This window comes from Lissotriton helveticus, chromosome 2_2 (genome assembly GCF_964261635.1).
Source record: "Lissotriton helveticus chromosome 2_2, aLisHel1.1, whole genome shotgun sequence".
Lineage (NCBI taxonomy): Eukaryota > Metazoa > Chordata > Amphibia > Caudata > Salamandridae > Lissotriton > Lissotriton helveticus.
The window spans coordinates 94,522,188-94,546,998 of record NC_136060.1 but is presented as its reverse complement, the minus strand read 5'-3'; the positions used below and the strand labels follow the sequence as shown (position 1 = coordinate 94,546,998).

General features: G+C 42.3%; 1 protein-coding gene across 1 annotated transcript in view; it reads right to left on the bottom strand.

Moving 5' to 3' along the window:
* Window positions 1-23,626, bottom strand: part of SGCZ (sarcoglycan zeta) — a 4,560,311-nt gene extending 4,536,685 nt beyond the window's left edge. The window contains exon 1 of the mRNA XM_078678949.1: window positions 23,431-23,626. The gene's annotated coding sequence lies outside the window, so the exon portion shown is untranslated. The remainder of the gene's footprint in view (window positions 1-23,430) is intronic.
* Between the last annotated feature and the right edge of the window lie 1,185 nt (window positions 23,627-24,811).

The following is a 24,811-nucleotide window of genomic DNA, read 5'->3' as shown; positions in this document are numbered from 1 at the left end:
CAAAGGTTAGTCTGGGTTGAACTTCCTTTTTAGAAATGTTTTTAAAAGTTCTCGTCTTGTAATACCACTTAATCGCTCGTCTCTATTATTGTTCATGTTCAAGGAAATTCTTTACCTCGTGAATTGTGTATAAAGTAGATGATTTGTTTAGGGATTCCGGATTAAAACGTCAGAAGTGAAGACCGGTGTATCTGTCGGTTGTTTTTTCTGTAAACATTTGTAGAAATTACTGAGCCCTCCATTAGTCACCATCACATCTAAAAATGCAATTTGAGACAGCTTATATGGTGTGTATATTGTATGTTGGGGGTTTTAGTGTTAACGTTAGCAATGTTATCTTGTAAATTTCCAAAGGAGGTATTCAACAAGATGGAAATGTCATCGATGTATCGAAGATAAAATAACGACCCTTCTTGCAAGGCAGTCATGACACAATGCTGCTGCAGCCAGGACCTCGGTACATAGGTTTTGGATTTCCTTTGTCAAGACCTGTTGGCCTCTAAAGATTAGTATTGACGGGCAGTGGCAATAGAGAGAGGTCTTCTGCATAGTTGATGAAAGTGAACTTAAATCCATCTCACTTGAACGTTTATCTGAAATCTTGCCATTTCTTGTTGTTTGTAATGAAAGCCTAGATGTTCCTCATCACCTGGTGCTCAATCCTAAATGGATGTTTAGTTCTGCACAACGCCTCAGTCTATAGGGCATGTTCTGATTTATACCCTCACTTGTTACTCCTCACTGCTTGCAGGTGAGCCCTGCTGCCTGCAGTGCCACAATTATCAGGAAGCTCAATCTGCAACGACTTCAGATGAATTGGTACTGGGATGCCTGGAGACCATGCAGGAGTGCTCGCCCTGTGTCAGGTGCAGGCTCTACACTGACTGCAGTACCACAGCTATCATGTTTCAAATTATGTTTGTGCCCTTGGTGATCTCCAATGTGTGATGCACATTTAATGCAGACTATTTTTAGAAGATATACAACCGGCTGAGCAAGGGGTGGAAGGTATAAAAGATTGTGCAGGGCAGCTCTACGGTCATCATTGGAAAATGGCTCCATGCTATTGAAGCTCTACATGGTGGATTGGAAGGCTGGCTCAGAGAAAAGGCAGACAATCAGGAGGTGGAGCTGGAGTTACTGCTTACCAATATTGCGGTTGAGCTCAGGAGAGCAGTTCTCTAAACCCACTTGCATTACGTGCCTGTCAGCAAAGGAAAGAGTGGCGTTCATCACAATGTCAGAGCATGGGGGACTGGGGCCACACAGACACAGTGAACATGCTACATGACAGCTAGACGGAATGTTAAATGAGCAGCTACGTCAGCCACAGAAAAGAGACTATGTGCTCTTAATAGAGAAAGAGGCTGCCCAAGACCAGAAAGAGTAAGGAACAAGAACTTTAAGAAGAAGAATGTGTAGCTCATCAACGTAGATTGCTGCATCGTCAATTCATGTGATAGCTATTTTACGAGATGGGATTCCCTTTGTAATCAACTCTGCATGCCCAATAACTAGTGGCATAACTTTTATCTCTGACACCCACTTGGAGGTCTTGAAAGATGCAGCTCGAAACACAAAAGTCTATTGCGCTTCAGAAACATAAACAGCCCGAGCAAAATTGCACATAGAAACCATTTACAAAATCATATTACCAATAACAAAAACGTCTACTTCTTTTTACCCAATCAGCAACCTAAACTAACAAAAACTGGTGAAAAAGCCCCCACCCGCACAAGGCTGTAGGCTGATCCAAAACATGATGAACAGCTTGTGGAACCAATGCCTAAAAGAGGGTCACAAGCCAATGGCTGGAGAAGGCCCAATCAACGCCCCTCAATGTGTTCTGTGTTGTTCTATCACAAGTGCTTTAAAAAAGGTAACGTGGCATAGCCTGGCCTAAAAGTTATAGAACATAGCATAGAAGCACAGAAGAAATATGCCAAAATAGAGATGGCCACCCCATGTGCTCTAACCCTCAAGATGAAAACAGCAAAGCAGTAGCCACTTCCTCTTTTAAAATATCCCTGTTGTAATCAATAATTCTGCTGTAATTAACGTAGTGATCATTTCTTAAACAGAAGAGATGAGTGCCACCTACTCATGTGATCAGGGATTTAAGTGGGATGTAGCCTATTTAATTATGAGTGTGGCTTAAACGTGTAAACTAGGTATCAGTGATATCCATACAGGTATTTTAGTGCCTCTCTGATATGTCTGTTATTGCATGCAGATATATAACACAACTGACATATACCTGAAACCAGTTATGACTATCTGTTCTGTCTATTATTTTGCAAGTAATTATTATTAAAAATGTTTTAGTTATGAGAATTTTAATTAAACATTACTGAGGCCTGTAGAAGAGGTAGTGTTCTTAAGAGTCTCTCAATAACTCCTGTTAAGTTCACTCATTCTTAAACATTCATGTTCTTTTCACTCTCTCCTGAATGCACTTCCTCACATCTCCACTTCACCACCCCAAAACACCCAACGCACCCACTCACCTGTAAGCTCCGCACTTTCGCCTTGTCAATATTTTGGCATCTGTGAACCTCCTTCACTCGCATTTGCACAAAATCAAAATTACAACTAGAATGCATGATCACTGCTCTGTGCGCTCTGCAGAGAGGCCGAGGATTAGATGACCATGTGTTCTCAACACCTTTTTGACACACTGACAGGCACTGTGAGAAACTCACGACTGCCTTTAGCCTCAACTCCAGGGCTCTCAATCGTGTTGCGTTGTAAGAACCTGGAAGCGATTCAGTTCAAAGTATGACCTATAGAAGGGTAACATGCTACATGAAACAATACAGTAACACATCATCCTGAAAGTAGCAAACACTCATACGGAACACAAGATTAAGTAAAACATATGAAACATAAATAGGAACTCTATTGCTGACAATTACCTCAAAGTTTTTCCGCATTCATTATTCAGAAATCACTCATTGTTAAGTTCAGGACATGAATAGAGGGAACTTTTTCATTGTTCATTACTACCGGGTCCGAGACCCAGACAGACTAGGCCCACTTAAAGGCCTGAATGTCATGTGTTGTCAAAGACATTAATGACTATGATAAACTGTTAAAAGCTTTGCTTCTGAAACAATAAACTGCTTTAGTGAACCATGATGGAAACAGAGCAGTGTAGAATGCTCACAAACAATGCAAGCAGGGCATCAGAGAGTATGTGAGCAGCTCTGAAGGCTGTGCTCTTCAGACCCTGGAGATAGGGAGACTAGGCAGGTGGTCTGAACCCAAAGCTTGATGTGAACCAGCCATGTCCTATGCGCAATGGTAACAGCTGGAAGGCATGGGTAAAGGTCAGGCTATGTTTGCAGAATATAATTGGCTCTGCTAAAAGTCATGCTATGAGTTCTGGTTGAACCTATATAACTGGTGCAGCTAATATGAAACAATAGGTAACACTTCTTTATCTGAGAGATGACCTGAACTAATAAAAGTAGTGTGTGCTATTATTCCACTTACCCAATCAATAGCCTTGATAATTGAGTCTCTATTGTGATAAACTGTGTTTTCACTACTGACTTAGTGAAATAATATGTCATAAGTCTCATTGTGAGCCTGCCCCAGTGTTGTAACATATCATTTTCATTTTGTAGGAGTATTCTTCAACAGAAAACGATTCCATTCTTCAACTATGTTCATTCGACGTGGAGTTCTCAAACACGTTAAAGGTGTTATACTATTTGCAATACATGTATCCTAGGTCTTAAACGGCCCATACATCGACTTTAAATGTCAGATTATAAGCGGGCCTGTAAATTGTTATTTATTCATGTACCAAATAAAAACTCACACCTCGGCACCTGGTAAATTACTACCATTTCAGATTTACAATCGGAAAATTGCGAATTGTGAATTACTTGAGGAATCAGTCTTTACTGCACTAAATTCCACACGTATTAGAGCTTTCACAAGAATTTTCCTGCAATGCATTTTGACAGGTTTGACGAAATGCATTGTAGTGTCTGGGGGCTAATAACGACAGACACTACAATGATTATTCAAGAGCTTTATTATCGGCTTCTTATCACATCCCTGTCCCTACTCTAACTGCCCTCGTCCGGTATATGCTCCTCCTCTTCCCTTCACCCTCACTAGCTCCGCCCCCCCAACTACTGGACTGCTAACCACATTACATGCATAAGGCAAAATTAGAGTGCTAACTGCAAACCTTGTAAATCTGGCCCCTGCACAAAATAAATGCTAGCACAAAGATTGGGATTTAGTCCAGACTTTGCGTCTACTTCAGTGACCTCTTCGGGTACTACTATCTATAACAGCCAAAGGACAGATGCACATAACGCTGGATATAGTGTTCAACCTTCATCGATCTGGCACAATCTTAGACTCTATTGTCGATACGTCTTTCACCCAGAACACACCAAATATGAGGAAAGTATTTACAAACGTATTTTTCCTGTTGTTTGCTGATTTTATTTCTTCACTATCGCTCCCTTACAAAAAAGTTAATTATCAACCACCTGCTTCCCATGATAGTTACTCATGTCTCATTCATAAAGATATTTTTTTGCAAATGTCATTCTTCTCTTATATGTGATGTATGGAGCCATGATTAATGGACTCATCTTTTCTACTTAAATTCTGTTTGGTCGGGTAACTATTAACATCATTCTGTGTTCTCCCGCTGGCCGACTACACATGCTGAATAAAACCATTATAAAAACATATCATCTTATACCACCTCACCCAGGTCTGAAGTATTCTCCTTCTCTTCAACTGATTGATGTATCTGTTTTAGGAAAAAAATACTACTAAACTTAAGAAATACCTTAAACTCGTCCATACACTTGCCACTGACTCTATTAGACTGTATTCTCATTAGTATTATCCAGTCTCATGCACTAATTTGTTAGCACAATTCTAGGCTGCTGCATTCTCCTTAGATGGGAGAAATACTCAGAAAATAATTATAAAATAGAAACCTCAAAACAAACATGAACAAGGGTAACTTATCTATTTTTGCTCTGCTAGTTATTCCAAGGCATGTGCAACATGCTATTCTTCTTACCCTTCGAATCTATAGAGGATGTGTAAGTCAATGTAAAACATGAAATAGATAAGTCCTGGATGCCTAGTTATGAAATAGGTTATTTTTAGGAGCCATTCTCCTATTCTTCCTATTGCTTCCCCAAGTGTCTGCATGTATAACCTTCTCCCTCATTGTTCTTTCCCTGACCCCGCTCCGTTCACATTTTCACTGCTATTGTATACAAACATCATCTCCTCTGCCGACCTGATATCACCCTACAACTTCACACTCTGGGAAGACGAACTTAAATGACCTTTCTCCTTCTCTCACCTTTCTCCCTAAATACTTTAAGCACCTTGCCCCACCTAACGACACACCCAGATCTACGCTCACTCCAAACTCTTGTCATCACACACACATCTCTCGTCACTATCTCCTATTATCCATCTTTCATTAAACAATTTAAAAGCACCTCCTCATTGACTATCAACCACCTCCCCTCACAGATGGCCCCAACAGCAGCGACAGTCAAGAAAAACTCTCATGTGGACTATCAACTAAATCTTCTGATACTGTCTTAACAATTATATTCTACTCTCACCTTCATATCTCTCCCCCTGGCCACCTTCTTAGACCTTTCCACCTACCTTTTTACCCCAGGCTTTTTTCCTCAACCACTCCTTTCCTCCCACCCACCACCAAAGCAAGTGCATTTCATTCTCACATCTACTAACAAAGCCAGATGAACCATGTGAACCATCATGCTCCTCTCCTCTGCTGCCAAACTTACTGCTGATACATGAGCTGTAACTGGAACTACAAGAATTACAACACAAGAAACATGAGGTATCATAAGTGCCTCCATCTGCTAATTGTGCAGTCTCCCATCATCGATCAGCACTTCAATCTGAGGAAGTGGTAGTTGAGATAGTCAAAGCCATGGTTACAGAGGGCTCATAATGAATGCAGTAATGAAACTGACATCTGCTACTTGAAGAAAGTCTAAACTACAAGGCTCCTCAAACAAACACTATGATATCAACTGTCTACCGTGCATGCTAATTAATCTTCCACAAGTAAAAACATGTCTATAGCATCTTCATTGTTCAAACGTAACTTCCAGATAAATCCATGGCAATGGTTTGACATATTTTTACAGCAGCACTTAGGTGTCCCTTGTTGTTATATATCAATTTGGGGATCAATTAAGACACTGAAATAAGTATGTCCATTTACAGGAGTCCATTGGCTGCTCACTAAAAATGCCACAAAAATAAAAAAGATCAGGCCTTACATACCCCGATCCCAATTAAACATCCACTCAAGTAACACAACAAAATATTACCGAAGTGGATGAATATTCATATTTGTCACAGATTGATCCGTTTGAAGCACGAGCCTATGAAGATAACCTGTGATGATTACCACTAATCAACACTGAATTACTGGTTTTGGTATGACTTTAAGTGAAAATAACAGATTTTTCGGTATGTCAGGAGTGCCCCTTTTTTAGGCCTTGCCTGATCCAGCGCATGCACTGTGGCTTTTCGAAGTGCTACCAAAGGCTGCTTTTCCCTGCCACCAGCTTGCGAATACGCGTACAAGCGCATGCGCCTCGCTCCGCCTCTCCAATGTAGCACACCTTGCTCCACCCCTCCCCGACCACAGAGCGCGTCCCTGTGATCATGATTGCTTTCACGGACGTGTCGCGTTGTTTAGCAGTCTTCCTCGTGCACTTCTCTCCCTTACGTTTTTTGCACGTCCGTATTCTCCCCATTGCCTCCACTCTTTCCGCGCTGTTTCAAGATATTTGCCTTCAGCCGAGATTTCCTTTCTGCTATTTTTTTTACCCTTTCATTTCGTGCTATCATGCAGTAGCGGTCGGCAGTAGGAGTTACTGCAGGGCGGTGACGTGGGCAGGGGGAGGGGTAGGGTGGGGGGTAGGAATGTATGGGTTATGGAGTTTTACAGGTAAGTAAACATTTAAATAAATAAAAAGAATTTTGTTGCGCGCACTGCATCACCAAATGTGATGCAGTGCGCACAACGAAATTCGTTTTATTTATTTAAATGTTAACTTACCTTTAAAACTCCGTAATCCATACATTCCTACCTCCCACCCTGCCCCTCCCCCTGACCACGTCACCGCCCTGCAGTAACTCCTACTGCCGACCACTACTGGTATCATGCTTTCTTAGAAAGCCTGAAGGAACAAATGAACCACTTCCCCCACTCGCTTTCATCCTCGGTTAGCGAACTACCACTACACATCCCGAGCTAGACCTCCCCTTTTCTCTCATGTTTTTTACCAATTGTTTGCAGTAATGAGGCAGCCACTGGTAGGACCTCAAACTGCATCTAGAAGAAAGCCTTGATGAGAAGGCATGTCTGTTGCTTCTAAGGTGCCAGGTTAACCACCAAGCCTCAATAAGATAACATCTTGGCAGCCACAGTTCTAGGCCGGGAAACAACACTTCACTCTAAATTAGGCATGCAGTGCCTGGGGCTACGAAGGAAAAGGGAGTGGACTCACTCCCTAGCTCCCGATAGCCCTGCCCTCCCACAGACTGGATGGACTGAACACGCCCCCAGTGCACTTTCACTGAGCATGTGAACGTGTTCGCTCACCCACCATCTTTCTCTAACTTTATGGCATTATGCTCAGCCAGAACAGGCTCCCTGAATTTTCACTGCTCAAATATTTGCAGTTTTGAGATCAAACAGCAGAAAGGGGGAGGAACGAGGCATGTAGTGTGAGCATAGCGAAAAAGTCAGGCTGCTTCGGTTTCAAACATCACACAGAGGAGAACAAACTATTTCCACTGGCATAGACGAGAAGCTGCCCCAGTGGCGGGGGTAGAATTTTAGTTCAATGGCATGTCACCCATCATTCACTCTGTGGCGCACTCAGACCTTCATAATGAAGTATCTGCCTTCCAAGCCACTTCTGAACTGTCAATGTCAAACACTCTAGTTACTTTGTTTCACTATGTACCCCTAGCAGTCAAACATCATGCATCCATGATATTTTACAGCCATCGTAGTTAAGCATACAGCTTTCTCTGCACTCTGCTGCCTTCACAGGTAAACATCTCTTAAATATTAATAGAGAAGTGGCCTCTAGATTAAATATGTGCCTTTTTGGATGCCAGCTTCCATGCCTCAGACATGCAACCAATGCTTTCCCAGTGTGGAAAAAACACAATTTAAAGGCACTCCTGTATGAAGAGAAGTTATGCAACTTGGTGCTGGCGACTGTTCCCCTCCACACCTTCTCTGGTTATGTAGAGCTATCAATTTGCCCGGTTCCCAGCCCAGGTCTTACAATTAACTTTTTCGATAATCTTGTCTTCCTCCTACTTGAAATCATATGCTTGGAGTAAAAGTCCTGCTCCTCCATGAATCACAATAACAGGATTGCAAATGTGAAGGTTGCACCGGATCCCTATGTACTTCAGCTGTGAGATTAGGTCACATCTCTCTGCATCAGTATCATTTGGGAGGCCAGAGCCCTCCTGTCCCTCAGGTTTAAAACTGTGAGTATCGGAGAGTAGACACTGCCTGTCCCTCATTTTTATTTACTGCCCCTACCTCATGCTATTCACACACTTACAAACAATGCATCCAAACTATAAGCCTTTTTTAGTAAAAATATCTCCTTCTTTAATGAAAAAATGATTTTGTATACAGCATTAATGTTATTTTTTTTAAAACAAAACAGTTCATAAATAGTTCGTAAAATCTTCTTACAGAAGAGATGCACCTTCTGATTTAGTTCTCTCTTGTAAGTGAGCTCCAGAGCTGGTCTTTTAATATGATCGTAGAGGCTCCATATTGTTTTGGTGTATCCTATGGTATTTCATTATTTTAGTGTCTGTTATTGTGCAGCCTGTGTAGCGTGTGCACTAGCCTACTGAACTGCTGCACAATTAATTATTTTGGAGCTCAGCTTCTGTGTCTGCTTCTTGTCCTTGATTCCCATTAGTAGAAGACCTTGGTTAAGAATTAAAAGAAGGACGTCAGAAGTATAGTGTTCCTCAATCTCTACACTTAGTTAGGAATTACGAAAACAAGCATTAGCATAGCCAATAGGTCTCGGCCTTTGGGACCTTATAAGTGTTTAGCCATGCAACAGTTGATGTTGTTGCACCAAAGATATTGTGCTGCATAACTAAATACTTATAAGGTCCCAAAAGCGAGACCTATTGGCAATGCCAATGCTTGTTCTTTCTATTTGTACGCCATGGGGTAGCAGATAGGCACCTCTGATATTGACTCCAGGTCTAGTATTGTATAGTTATTTGATTGTTCTTTGCTTTAGTTGCCATTGCATTATTTTTCTGTGAAGAAGGGTTCTTCTCGGGGAAGGCAGTTTTAAGGGCTCAGGGAGTAGGGGTACTTATTAGGGCTGGGGGGGTCGGGTAGTTTTTGGGGTTCACGGGGGGTTGGGTTCGTTTTTAGGGCTCAGGGTGGGGTTGGGTACTTTTTAGGCCTGGGGGTGGGACAGTTGTTAGGGCTGACGACAAGTGGTACAGGGTGTGATCTTTGCCACACATACCTATATCACTCATGTCTTTACCACATAAGTTGGTGTTAAAGACACGCATGGTAAAGAAATGTGTTATTCAGATGCATTTGTGGCTTAAGCAGCATAGTAGAAGCATTGTGGTTTAGCCATGTACACCGCTGTCATACAATCCAGACTGTAGTATGAACAACGTTTGACGTTGGTTCACACTTTAACGTTTTTCCCTCTAACTTGAAAACTAATTTCATAAAGAAAAATATAGAAGGCCTTACTGGCTCAATGTTTTCCCTTTCAGAAGAGAGTAGGGGTGATTGTGTAGCCTTTGGCATGTCATTAATCAATGTTTTGTTGAACTTGGATTAGGATACTTTATAGGGATGGACTAATGTCCTGAGATGCAGAATTTTATCTTTCAGTGTGTCTACCAACTCGTTGAGGAGTCTGAGAATTTTTTATCCTTATTTTGTTTCTTGTTTGAATGTTTCTTTGTATGGTGCTATCTTTTCTTTCCCATTATGCCAAGTATTATCTATGGTGTCATTGTTTTTGTTTATATTTATTTACTATCTATGTTATGTTCATGTGTAAAAAGAAATTCAAATTATGGTCTTATATATACATCATTTTGTGTAAGTGTTGTGGTTATTTTGTGACAGTTGTCCTTTTGGTATGTGCCATATTACGTTGTCATGTGTTAAATTTGATATTTGTATTGTCTAGGGTATGTATTTTTAAATATATATTTATGTATATTTATGTCTGCCCTTTGTCTGTTCACTTTCAGCCCTGATGAAGTTCTCAATGAGGACGAAACGCGTTTGCTGAACTTCATGTTATTTATGAAATATATTCAATAAAGAATTTTTGGGAACACTACAGAGCAAATTCCAGGATATTCTTTTATCCCTGCGCACACCATTCAAGTATTGCTCTAGGATCTGGGACACATTGACACCACAGGACGGTTGGTGTCTGGGTTTGTCACGCGGGACTGTCACATGCAATGAAACGGGTTTAGAGGTGCAGGAGAAACAGTCCACGGTCCTTTGTTTTTGCTGCCTTCCTGAGAGTAGCGTTCCTCTTCAACAGTAGTGATGTATTTCTTTAATAACTACATCAACCTTACTTCAGTGTAAGAACTCACATGGTGAAGGAAAAGCAAAAAACAGGAACGGATTAACTAAGATGGTGGTTTACGCCTGTGCATAGCTTCCTCGTTTTTGTTTATTTAAGTACTTTCAATGCTAAAACGCTCGAATTATACGTGTACATTAAAGCGCATTAACTATTGTGTTCAATCTGTCCGTAAAGCGCATATATCTATATATTTGTTTCGAATAATTGTGACATTTTATTACTATCTATTACTGTCCTTTATACTATACGGTAAATAGGTTTACTGTCCAATGCATCCCTTTCTACAGGCATCCTGCACAAATCAGACAACCGGTGCACTTGCCTTCACCTTCTGGACCACGTTCACAAGGTCCTTTTGGCTGTAATTTGATCGAGGTGTACTTACCGGAATGTACTAGGGTTTTGATTAAATCATAATTTACCCTGCATTTCCCTTACAATTTCCTGGGTGTGCCATTTCCTCATCTAAGTCCATGTTTGCTGTACGCAACCACCGAGTGTAGCATGCACACACAAGTTGTTCGCTGGCTTGCATCTTGAAAATGCTCCTTTAATCAGTGGGCGTGCTAAAAAGAACATGGTACTTATTGAGGGGCCCTAGCTGTTATTGTGGAGGGATGAAGGTTGAAACAGAGCCCCCTGCTTGCATCCTTCCGACTGCCTTATACTCCCCCTTCTAACTTCTCATCCCCTTCACTGATTAATAACAGCCTCTAAGAACCCCACGGATGTAGTCCTCGCGTTTTCTTGAAATTGTGAAGAAAATTGCAGGATTGTTTACTGTAATTCCACCGACAAACACTCTATCTTCGACTCTCGAATTTCAAGTTGAAACACAAATCGAAGCACTTGCCTGGCATTATTCAAGCTGTGGGCTTTATTGAAGTCGCAGTGCATGTTCAATTTTCTAAATGGCAATACCCTTGTAGGTTCCTGAAGGATGTCTTGCAGCACAGCAGCTTCGTATGAGGGTAATATCTTGTGTTTGCCAGTGTACCAGCAGTGCTCTGTCTGCTGAATCAGTGTCCCCATCACAGTCATTGACACAACATACGCCTCTTGATTTAATTAAATACATGAATTGGCAAGGCGTATTAAGACTTGTGCTGGCAGTGGCACATCGTGTACTATTTATAACACCCAATGCAAAAAAAACAGCAATAACAATCTAGATGTGTACATTGCTATGGTATAAAAGCTATTCACAACCGAACCAATCGTGAAAGACATTCTGTATCAAGTGTGGTTGGTGTGAGGAGCCGATTATGATATCACTAGAGGAACAGGAAATGTGTTAGTATGTATGCGGTTTTATGAACATGTGAGTCTACAGTGAAGGGGCCATGCAGCAGATCCAGAAATGTAGGCATGGCCACTTGCCGCAAGTTATTTTTAAATGAAAGTAGTACATTATGCTTTATATAATATATGGTTCTACACATGCAATCACACTTAAAACACATGCATATACTTTAATAAATGTATATATGTGCATAAATGTGTATTTATAAAATATAAGTATTTCTGTATATATGCATATACAAAGAGATACCTATCTAAGTGTATTACGAGCATTAAATAATCATAAATATGTCTTTGTACGTTTACATACTTAGATTACATGTGTTGGTGCTTGAATTGCTCAAAATGCAAAGGTATAAAACATTTCACAAGAAACTGTCAAATATAGAAAATATTTCACCATTCAATCAATCAATCATTCCGTGTGTAATACAAGTTTCATTAGTACAAAGCGCCTAATTCACTCTGCAGAGTTTAACCCTAGTTAGGACTATTAGGATTATGTGGCAAGGAAGTAAGGTTATCGAAATTGTGTGGAAAGAAAAGGCATATTATTTGGGGTCATGTGACACATTCTCTGTCAGTGTTATTGTGATCCACTTAAGCTAGAAATAACTATTTTTTTTACATTTTCAAATCACCACATTAAATTCAGTTAGTCTATATTTATGTGGTAAATGCTGAAGCCATAGCAATGCGTTGATCAACTGGCCCTCACCATTGTTTATAACAACATTATTTTAAGCCTAAACACTTTAAAATAAATCATTTCGAATTGTTATATCCATTGTGAAGAAAACTAATTTTTCAAGCTAATTATTCCTAATAAAAACATGTTATATACAAGCACTGGCAAAGCTAATAGGCGTGGGACCATATTACTGTATGGGCTTTGTAGGAAATGGCCCTTTTTGCAGGGTTATCCCCAAACATTTTGCTCTTCCTCCCTTGTTTTTCCTGACCTGTGGCTGTTGGCAATAGGACTCTGGGCACTTTACCACTGCTGATCAGTGCTATAGTGCATATGCTCTCTGTGTAAATTGTTATTGTGATTGGTTATCCATGATTGCCATATTTGTATTACCAAGATGTCCCTAGTAAAGTGCACTGAGTATGCCAGGGCTGGGGATTCAAATGCTACCAGTGGGCCTGCAGCACTGATTGTGCCACCCACATGAGTAGCCCTAAAATGGTGTCTCAGGTCTGCCACCGCAGTGCCTGTGTGCAGTCTGTGAACTGCCATGTCCTCCTGGTCAGTGTCCCCACTGACCAGGCCTAACCCTTCCCTTTCTGTACACATTGGTTACCCCTATGGAAGGCCCAAGGTACCCCCTTGGGCAGTGTATGTGAAAGATAGAGCATGCACTAGTGCAGGTGACATGCTCTGGTAGTCAATTACAGCCATTTTCATTTTTCACTATTGTAAGGCTATCTTGCCCATAGGGGAATGCTGGCTACAGTGGCTACCAGCATATCTTCCCATAGGAGCAAGATAGGACATAAAAGTCTAGTATCCCTGAACTCAGAATTTAATAACTCATCTTTTAGGAAAGGTTGTTTTTAAATCCTGTGTTTGAGAACAGCACTTTTAGAAAGTGGCTGTTCTCTTGTCTGACCTTTCTGTGTGCCTTGGTCTGTTTGTGAATTGACTGTCTGGTTTGAGAGTGGCTGGGGCGCCCCCAGGAGGCTGCATGAGTCAGCCCTAGGCTGAATGACTGCATCTGCATCATGAGTGGTGGGAGGAGATAGCACCTGGGACCTGAATAGGACTGTGCCTGCCCCCCACAGTGCTGGCTCCACGCCCTGTGGTGTGTCTGATATCTCTGCCCTGCACTGTGAAAGGAGAGAAGGAATTATGTCAACAAAGTGCTCCAGGGCTGTGATTTCCCTCCACAATGCTGGCTCCACCTCCTGCTGGGCGGCTGATGACCCTGCCCCTCTCTCTGAATAGAAAGGAGAGGCCAGGAAAACAAAGTGCTCAAGGAACACCAAGAACTGGTTCAGACTGGGCTCATAGCCCTCCTGCACAAAGGGAACAAAGACTTTTAGGGGTATAAGTACAGGACCCCAGACTACAGAAAATTAGATCATCCTGGAAACAAGAAGGAACCTCTGCCAAGGAGAAAGCTGGCAGACTGAAGAAGAAGGCCTGTCCTGCTGTGTGATGCTGGACTGACCTGCAGTTGGTTTGCTGCCTAGGAGAGGGGAGGGACTTTGTTGTTGCTTTGTCCCCTTACTTGAAGGAATCTCCAAGGGCCTGCTGTGAGCTGGCTTCCTGTTTTGAAGTCCCAGGAACAAAGGGACTTCACCCCCAGCTTTCCTGAGCTCTGCTAAGAGAGCTGTGTCCTTCCTAGCGTGCTTTGGCCAGGTGTGGTGCTTCTGGAAGTGGTACTTGTGTTGGGAAGCTGGAAACCAAGATTTGAGAGACTTTGCTACAGAAAAGTTATTGCATCGCTCGATTGCAGAGCGCATCCCCGACAGTGCGAGGAAATTCCCACTGCTACGAAGGCCGAGATCGTTGCAGCACCTGTTGCCACTGCTGGAGACGTCGCATCCTTCATTAGCGAGAAGATCATCATCGCTGCGAACATCGTCGCAGAGCCATCGCATCGAGGAGCTGCGAGAGGAAGATCGCCGCTGGATCACGCATCGTTGCCCTGGAGATTGTCACAGATCATCGCATCGTGCCTTTGCAAGAACAAACTTCCTATGGTACCTACACCTCGGAATCCATACAAGTCATCGCCTTCCTCCCCATAAAGACCGGATTCGTCACAACACACCCGCTGCTGCAGCAGGACTGTCGCCAACGCCTCCCCATCATCTCAGGAGCAACGCATTGCTTGTTTTCCACCGCACCAGCTTCTGCTTTGGAACATTGTCGCATTTAAAGGTACTGTTGGCTAAACGTGATGGAACTGTGAATTTTCACTCAATTGTGGATTATTTTATCACAACTTTAAGAACTCTTTCGCAACCATATTCTTGAACTGTGTATGTTGAATTTTTGTCGTTTTGGTCTTGTGTAGTTTAGATTAAATACCTTTATTTTTCTAAACTGATGTTGAGTCAGTTTGTGGTGTTTTCACTGTGTTACTGTGAGTGTTGGTACAAATACTTTACACATTGCTTTTGGATCAGCCTGACTGCTTGTGCCAAGCTACCAAGGGGGTGAGCAGCGGTTATCTAAAGAGTGTTTCCTCCTTACCCTGACTAGAAGCAAGGGTCCCTATTTGGACAGTGGTACCTACCTCTGCCAATTAGAGACCCCCAGTTCGAACAGGATTTCAAAAGGAGCACCCACCGCAAGCAAGGAACATGCACCACATTACAATGAATGCACTGCCCCATGGCAGCCACGAACTTGCGCTGCCCCCAGGGCCGCGCATTCAGGTGAAAAACTGAACAACTGCTTTGAAGCTATGCAGGTAGAACCCCACCTGCACTTTGATGGAAATTGGAGATTCCCTTGCAGGAGGGTGCAATGAGTGACTGCGTCCACCTGCTAGGGGATGTATGGGAGGTCCCTGGGATCCCCTTTTCCCCCTCCATAGGACTGCCATCGGGGCACACTGACAATTCGCCTCCTGATAGGATGATAGCGCTGGCGCTTTATGTGGGCCAGCGCTATCGGTATTACACAGGGGGCCGCGCAAGCTTCTACGGCCCCTTCAGTAATACCAAAATGCCCCAGGGGCAACCACAGCGGGTGAAAACGCCACTTGCGCCTCCTGGGTACTTGGGCATTACCGCCTAATATATATTTTTATGTAAAACACACATTGCATCAGTTGCACCTGAAACTGAAGGAGACTACTTGTGGAGTAGATGTGCCATTTTGAAAGAGCAGAATGTGGTCCCTTACAGTGAGGTAAGCCAATGGCCGAAGTGGACTGACCCTTTGCCCCATCCTCTATGCTGAGGTGGGTGGAAGCAAATTTGAATGACACTACATCACATCAATGAATGAAGAGGGCTGACTGAAAGCTCCTGTAAGTATTTATATTATATATTTTTTTAATTAAAAGGACTGTGCTAAAATATGTTCTAAAAATAACTTTAGATGTAACGTGTGATATGGTCCTCTATGGCCATCTTGTGGTTCTAGTATCATTCATAAACTCCTCGGCCGTCAGTCTTGTGGTTTATGGAATCCCTAGACGCAATATTGGACTACATTACAGAGTCACCAATTAGACATAAATATATATATATGTATATATATATATATACATATATATATATATATATATATATATATATATATACATATATATATATCCAAGATAGTTAGGGTCCTTCCGAGACCATTACTCCCATAGTCAGGTGGCCTATTACTCCGGCGAACCCAAAGCCGTTAGTATTTTCAATTTACCAAGTTGCTAAGTCCAGCAAATACGCACTCAGAGACAGATGTCTGAAGAAAAAGGGTGTTTATTCCCAAATTACGCTACGCGTTTCAACACAATGCTGTGTCTTGCTCACATGAATTGCTTCGATGTTTACAGCATATTTAAACGAGACCAACAACATAGACAAAGGCATGTTAGTATGTGAAAGTCACATGATCACACATGTGAATGGATCCGCCATTGCTAAGTGGTATAAAAAAAGGTGAACTACATATCTGATTACATCAACTCGTATAGTTATGCTCTATTTAGAAGACATAAAGTCCTTCAGTTTAGCATATATATTGAAACAATAATCAATAAACATTCAAGTTTAGTTTGTATCAAAACATGTTGCGACTCTCTTAATTAATTATTTTCTAAATTATTTTCCGCAACCCATAGTATAGACCTCATATCATATGATTTTACATTTTCTAGTAAATCACATTTCATTCGGTATGCTTGTTACCCTCCTACACTAAAGACACCACAGACTTCCTTAATAAAATTAATACCTTACAATGGACAGAGGGCTCTCTGCTCATTACCTTGGACGTAAGTGCTCTTTATACTATCATTGACCACGTCCAAGGAATGGAAGCCAGTTATCACTATCTAAAGAACAGAAACATATGTTACCTAGACCATACTAGCAATCTCATGGACATGATGAAAATATGCCTCAGGAACAACTATTTTATGTTTGATGGGGACACATTTAAACAAGTCCGGGGCGTGGCTATGGGTTCTGCCTTTTCTGTCATTTGAGATGTCATCAGTGATGTCACTGACCAGGTCATGAATGATGTAATATGTGACATCATCAGCAGTGGATTGCGGGTGCGCAAAATATAGTTAGTACAACTAACTATATAGGAGCAATTTCAATGGTTTTGTATGAGTGAAATGTCCAGCTAACTATAACACCCCTAAAACTTATCGTTTTTTGAGTGAATTTAAAGGTTTTTTAAATGCTAATTCCTAACTATATAAGGCCTGAAACCTATGGTTTTTTCAGTGAATTTCAAAGTTTTTTTTTAAATGCTAATTCCTAACTATATAAGGCCTGAAACCTATGGTTTTTTCAGTGAATTTGTAAGGTTTTTTAAATGCTAATTGCTAACTATATAAGGCCTGAAACCTATGTTTTTTTCAGTGAATTTTAAAGTTTTTTTTAATGCTAATTCCTAACTTTATAAGACCTGAAAGCCCACCAGGAATCTCCAGTATGCGCCAGGGGACTGCATTGCAGAGAGGTGTAATGAAGCCACGCCCCTTTTTACACCTCTCTGCAACGCAGCCCCCGTGCATGTTTGAAGAGGGGGAACTAATTCCCCTTGCATACTGGGGGCCCCTGGGGGCCAACTAGCCCACCTTGAACCTCCAGTATGCGCCACGGGGCTGCATTGCAGAGGTGTAATGAGGCTATGCCCCTTGTTACACCTCTTTGCAACGCAGCCCCCTGGCACGTTTGCAGAGGGGGAACTAATTCCCCTTGCATACTGGGGGTCCCTGGGGGCCAACTAGCCCACCAGGAACCTCCAGTATGCGCCAGGGGGCTGGATTGCAGAGAGGTGTAATGAGGCCACACCCTTTTTTACACCTCTCTGCAACGCTGCCCCCGTGCATGTTTGAAGAGGGGGAACTAATTCCCCTTGCATACTGGGGGTCCCTGGGGGCCAACTAGCCCACCTGGAACCTCCAGTATGCGCCAGGGGGTGCATTGCACAGAGGTGTAATGAGGCTATGCCTCTTTTTACACCTCTCTGCAACGCAGGCCACTGGCGCGTTTGCAGAGGGGGGACTAATTCCCCTTGCATACTGGGGGGTCCCTGGGTCATATCTGCCCAAACGCCGAAATTCCGAACGATTGAAAATGACTTTTCTTGAGAAACATTTGGATTTGGATTATCATGTCCTATACTTTGGAATTTTTGAAAGGCTGACTTTGAGGATGCTATAAATTACTCAAGTCTGCCCAAATTGTGTGGGTAAAATTGATACCTAGTCACTTTGAATAAGAATGTACTTACGTCTCGTCTAACATTTGGAAGAAATATCTAGTTATATGACAACAGGATACCGACATAACTTGAAGGAAATAAGAACGCCCTGAAGAAGTTCTGTTGTACAGAACGAAACGCGTCAGCTGGCTGTGGTACATAAACTTAAGGAAAATAAATGCATTTGAATATACACCAAGATTCAGCGCTTCAATAAGGACTCTAAGTGATATGATTTGATTGGACTTATTGTGCAAGTGGTGCTGTGCCAAACTTTGGAATATTCTCCACTACTCTCTACTACTTACTCTCTACTACTCCACAACTCTCTAATACTCACTCTCTACTACTCATTCTCTACTACTCTACTACTCTCTACTATTCTCTCTCTACTACTCAATCCTTACTACTCACTATCTACTACTCACTCTCTACTACTCTCTACTCTCTACTACTCACTCTCTACTACTCTCTCTCTACTACTCACTCTCTACTACTCACTATCTACTACGTTCTACTACTCACTCTCTACTTCTCACTCTCTACTACTCTCTACTACTCACTCTCTACTACTCTCTCTCTACTACTCACTCTCTACTACTCTCTACTACTCACTCTAATACTCACTCTCTACTACTCTCTACTATTCTCTCTCTCTCTGCTACTCACTCTCTACTACTCTCTACTACTCACTCTTTACTACTCTCTACTACTCACTCTCTACTGCTCTCTACTACTCACTCTCTACTACTCTCTACTACTCACTCTCTACTACTCTCTACTACTCACTCTACTATTTACTCTACCACTCTCTACTACTCACTCTCTGCTACTCTCTCTACTGCTCTCTACTACTCTACTGCTCACTCTCTACTCTATTACTCACTCTCTTCTCTCTACCTCGCTACCTCTCTCTACTTCTTTCTCTACTAGTCTCTACCTCTACCTCTCTACCTCTCTACCTCTACCTCTACCTCTCTACCTCTACACCTCTACCTCTCTACCCCTCTCTACATGCACACATATACACATATATATATGCATATGCATTTATGTATGTGTATATATATATATATATATATATATATATATACATATATAAACATATATAATCTGAATCTCTATATAAATACAAATATAAATGCATGCATACATATACATATGCATGTTATTTACATGAAAGTTTTAAAAACACTAAAAAAAGCAAAGCTAAAAAGCCACCTCATTACAAACAGAATGGCTTTAACTTAAACGAGGGCGAGATCTATTGCATTTTCAATGCTTTTTTACTTTGGTTCCATTAAGAAGGCATTCAGATGTGTCACACATTTGCCATAAATTCTGAATGTTAGCACTCTAGTTGCTCATTAGATCACTGTAGTAAAGCTACTGCTCACCAGGGAAGTCTGCTGCTAATCATAGCTTCTATGGCAAAATGAACCCCCTCATTTTGTTCCTTTTTAAATTAAATGTTTTCAGACTTACCACTTCATTCCAATCAAGATGGCTTCTGGTGTGCCATACTTTTGTCATAAGTAAGACTGTTAGCGCTCTAGTTGTTCTTTAGAAGACCCAGGGACATTCTGTCATTTGGCCTATACTTGGGCTACATCTGGGTGATATTTGGGCTACATTTGGGCTCTTTTGTCTCTGGTGGCCATCTTGGGAGATTGCATGTCAGAATTTTTAATGAAATAGAAGAGGATTTGGGAAGTCACTCAAAATGTGCCCTAATTTTTCTTTCTGCAGCACTAATAATACTTTCTATGGCAAAATATACCCCCTCATTTTGTTCCTTTTTAAATTAAATGTTTTAAGAGTTACCACTTTATTCCAATCAAGATGGCTTCAGGTGTGCCATACCTTTGTAATAAGTAGGACTGTTAGCGCTCTAGTTGTTCTTTAGAACACTCTAGGAGGCTGCAGTAGAACACAAAGGAATCAACTGACAGTCTCTGTCCTTGTTGGATGTACATGTTTTACTGAGAATGTCAGACTTCATTCTCACATGACTGAGAAAGATAATGTGAATTTACAGAAAATATGCTTTCAGTTTAGCTTATAGATCCCCTTCCAAGCCACTGTGGGGATAATAGTTTTCTTTCAAACATGATTCATGATATCCCAGCAGAAGGCTTTTTCACATGGTAAAATCACCTTAGAACACACCACAATTCCTAAAATGAGTATGGTACCATCAACAAATGATTTATAATGTAACTAAAGTCCTAAAACCCTCTATTAACTACAATGCTTTTTAATGAGGTGCTATCATGTATATTGGTCCCAAGATGGCTGCCAACACTTCTTGGATGAAGTGCTGACAGCCAACCAGATCTCACGATGAGATGTGTGGTTAGGCTCCGCCCAGATATATATGTGTTTTTTAAGTTAATTTTCATAAAAACCACTGGAGCAATTTTCACCAAATATAGCAAAGGCACTTCTGCGTACCAGTCCCTACAATTTTGCCAAGTTTGGTGTAATTCCGTTCAGCAGTTCGGGCTGTAGCCTTGTCAGAACGTCCTATGGAAATTAACATGGGGAAAACACGTTTTGGGACCCCCCTTTTTTCTCAGCCCCTACTCCACGAATCTCCCCGAAACTTTCAGGGAAGGAGCGCAGCGGAGCTGGCCAAAATTGTGGAAAATTACACGCAAATTCCTCATCCGGCGCCAAAGTTATTCCCAATAGAATATTGCAGATTTCCTATGGTAGCTAGCTCCTAACTATATATACCTACTGGCTATCGCCAGTAGGTAATATACACATGTATATATCTCCTCCAGGTTTAGGTTGCAGGCGCTGCAGCCCCAAAAGCAGAGGGTGCGTGGTCGAAAACAGACCACCCAAATAAGGTCCGCTCACATTTACAAGTGCCTCACAAACCAAGGAATGACAACGCAGTGTTCTGGACAACTTTCTTTATTCAGCCAGCTGACTGAATAAAGAAAGTTGGCTAGAACACTGCATCGTCATTCCTTGGTTTGCGAGGCACTTGTAAATATATATATATATATATATATATATATAGATATATATATATGTTGTATGTCGTCCTCAGCTTTGAACAGCTCAGCATATACTGCCAAAGGATGATGCGAGACCCAGTTCTCGGTGTTAAATCTTTATTGTGAACCCAAACACCAGTTTGCCACGACGCGTTTCGGCCAAAGCCTTGATGACATGATCTATATATATATGATATATATATATATTTCATTCCAATGTGCCCTTTCGCATGGGAGTGCACACAACTTCCCCCAGCCACACTGGCAGTAACATAGCAGCCTGCTTCCTGCGCTTCAATATATATATATACACACACACACACACACACACAGACACACACACATTATATATTATATATATATATATATATATATATATATATATATATATATATATATATATTTATATATACATATCATGTTATACACTTTATGTATTGGTGCACAAGACGACAACGGTTTTACACATTATTAAATGACTACGTGAGTATAGGTTAGTGAACTTGGTGTATCATAACCATGAGTTAGCTGTGACTTTCACTGCCAAACGGATATTAAGGGAAGCCCTGTTTAAGAACATGCATTTTATTATGCCAGGTTGAGTGAAATGGGGTGTCCCTTTGCGCTTAGATTCAATAGGATAAGGTGTTAGCATGCATTCATTTAAACAAATCGGATATCTAATGATAAATATATGCTTCTGTACAGAGTGCACGCATGCGATGTTAGCATCTTCATGTGCACAAACACAAGAAGAAAAACGTCCAATCAGCTACAGAAATGTAGTCTTGGCTAACCAATGTTGGGAAATGGACTGAACATGAGCCCGCTCTGCATTGCATACCTCGCTTCTATAAAACAAAACAGGGTTTTGCTTTGCATTGGAAGCGAGAGAATGTGCACGCGCTTTATGCATTTGAGACAGGAGATGAGAGAGATCAAACGGAGACAGAGCAGCCCAAATCTCAGGGCGAGGACTCTCCCTCTCCAGCACTGATCTCTTTCATCAGGTAGCCGTGCACAGACTGACAAAAAGCAGGCATACCTATTCTCATTAGCAGGTGCTCCACACACAAGTGTGACTGGCTCGCGCACCAGCCAGCTCATCAACCCTGCAGCCGACATGCACGCACAGTCCACACGTATGGAGATACCCGAAGTTACAGCAATTGGCTACTTTACAGTACTGTAAGCAGGCCAAACATCGCCTCCGGTACGAGATGTGCAAACCACAATGCTACCAGGCAAAGCTATTTTTTACTTAACGCCAAGGCATGCTGTTTCCAAACCCGCCCACATTTCTACGAAAAACACATTTTACTCGAGATAAAAAGAAATACTTGGCTAGTGTAAGGAATTCGAACAAAAGCGGCGTCACGTCTAGCTGTGCAGTTCCTTGAATCGCAACTGTAAGTTGATTCTATATTCCTTCATGCTGTGCAGTACGTCCTAAAGCAGAGTTGTAGTGTTGAAAGGGCTACAGGCGTGTACTCAATTATTTAAACACTTGTGCTGCATTCTAATGAGGTGCCTAGTCGTGCCTGGGGTGGCCGTACAGACCCTTCCCAAACTCCTAAACTCATCTCTCGACTCGCTAATACGTGTAGCATGTACAATAAGGGCCCTGGGTGCCACGCTTTAATGATTATAAATAGAGAGGGCTCTGCAGGGATGCCCCTCTCTTTTTATAGGGTTGAAACATTTTGGGGGCATTTTCGAATAGAAATGGCATCTGGTTTGAGGAAGCACTTCTACGTGGTGGGCAGGGTAAAACATAGAGAGGTTGCCTGCCAGGAGGAGGAGAGATGTCTCCAACTGTACCCTGGGAAGAATGCAGATTAATGGCGGGATATTTGTGCGCCAGAGTGGGGCAGGGGAGGAGGTGCCCTCTGGGGTAACCAGTGAGGCTGACAATGTGCTAACAGCCTGGCGTGAAGCTCCGGAGATGTGACTTTCAATGCGCTTTAATACCAGCAGTCCTCGGTGCAGGACACTGGGCAGAATGGAAGCACAATGACCGCTCATCGCCTACCTGCAGCTACTGGTCCATCAGTGTCCGTGCACTGGAGGTGTGGGCAGAAGTTGTCCGGTGCAGACTCCGAGCTGGCAGATCAAACTCAGCCTGCACCCTCCGTCCTCCTCACGTGCATCCTCCAGCGGGTGTCTCGCGGCGCTGGTCCCTTCTGCAATTAATCCACCACTTTGCTCTAAATTCCCTGGTTTTTGCGAAGCAGGTGACCCGTCTCCCACTCCTTGTTTAGAAGATGCTTCTTCAGAGGCGTCCCCCAGACTCACCGCATACAGGTTTCCTGCACGGAACTAAAATCCAGCGAATTGCTACATCCCGAGGAAAAAAACGGCTTCCCTAGACGAGAGAGGCAGTTGTCTCTGCTCTGCCTGTGCTGCTAATACTGTGCTTCACCAGCAGGTGCCTGCCTTCATATGGCCTAGTATTGCCCAGTCCCTTTCCATGAAATGATCAGTTTACCCTTACCCCCAAACCCTCTCTTCCCTGAGGCATCAATAGTAAAACACCCTAACACCACTCTTTGGATTAGGGGTCGTATAACCCCGGCCGTATTTTATTACAAGTTAATAAAACATAATTAAATTTCATAACACAATCAATTTTAACATATATGCAGAAAACCCAAACATATTCAGTCACATTTTGAATACAGATATTTAACACATTTTATGGCTAACCTTAACATGAGTCCAATACATAGCCATACCTAACCTAAAACTGCAATATGTACAATTGTTTTCTGCGTATCCTGGATGAGCCTATGTGCAAGGTCATGACTGTTCCCAACTAGTTGCCAGGTCCCCCTTTACTGGAGTGACCTTGCGCAGGAGGCCCGTGTGCCCACCAGATTAATTTTCGCGGACGCCCCCTATGCCCTTCCGTCCTACCTCCCAGGGGCTGATGTTATGCCACGCTGGCACCCAATGCGCCCGCGCTGGGGTTGGCCCAAGCAGCCTACCGGAAAGCGTAACTTCCTACTCTAGTCCCCTTCAGCCTAACATCCGTAGGCACCCCTTGGAGTGTGACGAGGGACCACTGTCACCCCCACAAGCGTCCCCATTAAACAATGGGATGCCTATTAAGAGATGTCAAATTTGACCTAGCAATCATGACCTTACCGTCACAGGCCAGTATAGTTGACAGACTATCTGTCCACCCATCCGCTACTGACACAAAGGTCACATCCTGGTTGTTCCCCCTACCATCCAGGCTAGTACATTCTCTAGGAATAAGTCATTACCAAGTTTAGAAAGGCGAACACCGTCCTGTGAAAAGAATGGCTCCCCCTGATGCACCCATGTGGAATTGTCCGCATTTTAGGGGTCCTGAAAAGTCTATCAATCCTGTTATTGATCCTCTTTACGGAATGATTCAAAACCCAAAC